The sequence below is a fragment of the Bubalus kerabau genome, chromosome 4, assembly GCF_029407905.1.
Source record: "Bubalus kerabau isolate K-KA32 ecotype Philippines breed swamp buffalo chromosome 4, PCC_UOA_SB_1v2, whole genome shotgun sequence".
NCBI lineage: Eukaryota > Metazoa > Chordata > Mammalia > Artiodactyla > Bovidae > Bubalus > Bubalus kerabau.
In genome coordinates, this window is record NC_073627.1 from 118,298,350 (window position 1) to 118,303,120 (window position 4,771).

At 34.1% G+C, this 4,771-nt stretch overlaps 1 non-coding gene across 1 annotated transcript; it reads right to left on the minus strand.

Moving 5' to 3' along the window:
• Window positions 1-4,085: 4,085 nt before the first annotated feature.
• On the minus strand, window positions 4,086-4,157 carry TRNAY-GUA (transfer RNA tyrosine (anticodon GUA)). Its single transcript has one exon. It is a non-coding gene; the product is annotated as a tRNA-Tyr (tRNA).
• Window positions 4,158-4,771: the final 614 nt, after the last annotated feature.

The following is a 4,771-nucleotide window of genomic DNA, read 5'->3' on the forward strand; positions in this document are numbered from 1 at the left end:
TATAGAGAAATGCAAGTGATTTCTGTGTATAGATTTTGTATCCTGTATCTTTCCTACATTCACTGAAGAGCTCTAGTAATTTTCTGATACTGTGTTTAGGGTTTTCTACGTACAGTATCATATCATATGCAAACAGTGAGAGCTTTACTTCTTTTCTTATCTGGATTCCTTTCATTTCTTTTTCTTCTCTGATTGCTGTAGCTAAGATTTCCAGAACTATGTTGAATAATATTGGTGAAAGCGGACACCCTTGTCTTGTTCCTGATCTTAGGGGGGATGCTTTCAGTTTTTTACCATTGAGAATAATGTTTGCTGTAGGCTTATCATATATGGCCTTTACTATGTTGAAGTGGGTTCCTTCTATGCCCGTTTTTTGAAGAGTTTTAATCATAAATAGGTGTTGAATTTTGTCAAAGGCTTTCTCTGCATCTATTGCGATGATCATATAGTTTTTATCTTTCAATTTGTTAATATGGTGTATCACATTGATTGATTTCTGTATATTGAAGAATACTTGCATCTCTGGAATAAACCCAACTTGATCATGGTATATGAGTTTTTTGATGTGTTGCTGAATTCTGTTTGCTAAAATTTTGTTGAGGATTTTTGCATCTATGTTCATCAGTGATATTGACCTGTAGTTTTATTTTTTGGTGTTGTCTTTGTCTGGTTTTGGTATCAGGGTGATGGTGGCCTTTTAGAATGAGTTTGGAAGTGTTCCTTCTACTGCAATTATTTGAAAGAGTTTTAGAAGGATAGGCATTAGCTCTTCTCTAAATGTTTGATAGAACTGTGAAGCCATCTGGTCCTGAACTTATGTTTTGGGGGAGATTTTTGACCACAGCTTCAATTTCAGTGCTTGTAATTGGGTTGTTCATAATTTCTATCTCTTCTTGGTTCAGTCTTGGAAGATTGAATTTTTCTAAGAATCTGTCCATTTCTTCTAGGTTATTCACTTTTTTGCAGATAGTTTTCATAATAGTCTCTTATAATCCTTTGTGTTTCTGCATTGTTTGTTGTAACCTCTCCTTTTTCATTTCCAATTTTGTTGATTTCTCTCTTTTATTCTTGATGGGTCTGGCCACAGGTTTGTTAATTTTGTTTATGTTCTCAAAGAATCAGTTTTTAGTTTTATTAATCTTTACTATTGTTTCTTGCATTTCTGTTTCATTTATTTCTGCTTGGATCTGTATGATTTCTTTCCTTCTACTAATTTTGGGGCTCTTTTGTTCTTCTTTTTCCAGTTGTTTTAGGTGTAAAGTTAGGTTGCCTATTCAATTTTTTTCTTGTTTCTTGAGATAGGATTGTATTGTTATAAACTTCCCTCTTAGGACTGCTTTTGCTGCATCCCACAGGTTTTGACTTGTGTTTTCATCATCATTTGTTTCTAGAAATTTTTTTATTTCCCTTTTGATTTCTTTAGTAACCTGTTGGTTATTTAGAAACCTGTAGTTTAATCTTCATATGTTCTTGTTTCTTACAGTATTTTTTTTGTAATTGATATCTAGTCTCATAACGCTGTGGTCGGAGAAGATGCTTGATATGATTCCAATTAATCAAATTTACTGGGGTTTGATTTTTGACCCAAGATGTCATCTATCCTGGAGAATGTTCCATATGCACTTGAGAAGGTGTATTCTTCTTCATTTGGATGGAATGTCCTGAAGATATCAATGAGATCCATCTCATCTAATGTATCATTTAAGACTTGTGTTTCTTTATTAATTTTCTGTTTTGATGATCTGTCCATTGGTATGAGTGGGGTGTTAAAGTCTCCTACAATTATTGTGTTACTTTCAATTTCTCCTTTTATTCTGTTAGTGTTTCTCTTATGTATTGAGGTGCTCCTCTGTTGGGTGCATAGATATTTACAATTATTATGTCTTCCTCTTGGATTGATCCCTTTATCATTATGTAGTGTCATTCCTTATCTCTTGTAATTTTCTTTATTTTAAGGTCTATGTTGTGTGATATGAGGATTGCTACTCCAGCATTCTATTGCTTCCCATTTGCATGGAATATATTTTTCCATCCTCTCAGTTTCAGTATTTGTGTTTAGGTCTGAGGTGGGTTTCTTGTAGACAGCATATATATGGGTCTTGTTTTTGTATCCATTCAGCCAATCTGTGTCTTTTGGTTGAAGCATTTAATCCATTTACATTTAAAGTAATTATTGATATATATGTTCCTATTGCCATTTTCTTAATTGTTTGGGGTTGATTTTGTAGATCTTTTTCCTTCTCTTGTATTCTTGACTAGATAAGTATTTAACATTTGTTGTAAAGCTGGTTTGGTGGTACTGAATTCTCTTAACTTTTGTTTGTCTGAAAAGCTTTTCATTTCTCCATCAATTTTGAATGAGATCCTTTCTGTGTCCAGTAATCTTGGTTGTAGATTTTTCCCTTTCAGTACTTTCAATGTATCCTGCATTCCCTTCTGGGCTGCAGAGTTTCTGCTGAAAGATCAGCTGTTAAGCGTATTGGGTTTCCTTTGTATGTTACTTGTTGCTTCTCCCTTGCTGCTTTTAATATTCTTTCTTTGTGTTTAGTCTCTGTTAGTTTGATTAGTATGTGTCTTGGCATGTTTCTCTTTGGGTTTATCCTGTATGGGACTCTTTGTGCCTCTTGGACTTGATTGGCTATTTCCTTTTCCATGTTGGGGAAATTTTCAACTATAATCTCTTCAAAAAATTTCTCATACCCTTTCTTTTTCTTTTCTTCTTCTGGGACCCCTATAATTCAAATGTTGATGTGTTTGATATTGTCCCAGAGGTCTCTGAGGCAATCCTCAGTTCTTTTCATTCTTTTTACTGTATTCTGCTTTTCAGAAGCTATTTCTACCATTTTATCTTCCAGCTCACTGATTTGTTCTTCTGTTTCAGATATTCTGCTATTGATTCCTTCAAGAGTATTTTTAATTTCACTAATTGTGTTGTTTGCCTGTATGCTTATTCTTTGATTCTTCTAGGTCTTTGTTAATTGATTTTTGCATTTACTTCGTTTTGTTTTCAAGATTTTTGATCATCTTTTCTATCATTATTCTGAATTCTTTTACAGGCAGTTTGCCTATTTCCTTTTCATTTATTTGGAGTTCTGTGTTTCTAGTTTGTTCCTTCATTTGTGTAGTATTTCTCTGCCTTTTTATTATTATTATTTTTTACTTATTTTGTTTGAGGTCCACTTTTCCCAGGCTTCAGTGTTGAATTCTTTCTTCCTTTTGATTTCTGCCCTGCTATGGTTTGTCCAGTGGTTTGTGTAAGCTTCATATAGTGTGAGATTTGTGCTGAGTTTTTGTTTGTTTGTTTTTTCTCTGATGGGCAAGGCTGAGTGAGGTGGTAATCCTGTCTGCTGATGATTGGGTTTGTATATTTGTTTTGTTTGTTGTTTAGATGAGGCGTCCTGCACAGGGTGCTACTAGTGGTTGGGTGATGCCGGGTCTTCTATTCTAGTGGTTTCCTTAGTGAGTTCTCACTATCTGATACTCCCTGGGTTAGTTCTCTGGTAGTCTAGGGTCTTGCAGTCAGTGCTCCCACTCCAAAGGCTCAGGGCTTGATCTCTGTTCAGGAATGAAGATTCCACAAATGGTTTGTTATGGCATTAAGTGAGATTAAAACAAATATCCAAAAATGAGAAACCAAAGATGAACCCCAGGCAAATGGCCATACAAAATCAGGCAAATAATAATCAAAATAATGGAATATGCATATATACATATACACCCATGAACAAAGTCAAAGCAGTCCAACAAAAATAAATTACAACAGGTTGGCCAGGCTAACAAAGGAAATCAAAAATTATATTTACCTGTTAAGAGCAAAACTAACTAAAGCACAAACTAGAAAACAAAACTAAAGCAAAGTGCCAAGTGGGGAATAAAGCAATGAAAACATAACTAAAAAATATGTTGAGAGGAAAGGAAAGAAAGAAAAAGAAAGAATAGATATGCAGAGTTAGTGAAAGTGAAGTTGCTCAGTTGTGTCCAACTCTTTGAGACCCCACAGACTGTAGCCTACCAGGCTCTGCCGTCCATGGGATTTTCCAGGCAAAAATACTGGAGTGGGCTGCCATTTCCTTCTCCAGCGGACCTTCCCAACCCAGGGATCAAACCTGGGTCTCCTGCATTACAGACAGACGCTTTACCATCTGAGCCACCAGGGAAGCCCATAATAGAGGTAAATGAAGATGATTTATATACATTAAAGATTAACTGCAAGGGCAAAAGAGCACTAAGAAAATAATAAATGTAGAAAAAATATAATAGATTTTAAAATTAAAAGTTAAAATTTTGAAACAAGAAAAAGTAGAAGAAAAAAGGAACAAAAACAAAAACTCCACAGAACTGCAAAAGCCCAACACAGATGCAGAGGTTTATAACAACAATAAAAAGTGTGACTGAATATGCACATATACATATACAACCATAAGCAAAATTAAATCAGTCCAACCAAAGTAAAGTACAATAGATTGACCCAGAGAACACACCAAAAACTATCTACCAGTGAAAACTAACTAAAACACAAACTGGAAAAAAAAACTAAAGCAAGGTGCCAATTGGGGAATAAAGCAATTAAAATAAAACTAACAAATATGTTGAGAGGAAAGGAAATAAAGAAAAGAAAGAAAGAATAAATATACAAAGTTAAATAGAGGTAGATAAAGAAGATTTATATATATTAAAGATTAACTGCAAGGGGAAAAGAGTAGGAAAAGCAAGCAAAGGAATAAATGTAGAAAAATAATAATAGGTTTTAAAAATTAAAATTAAAATAAGA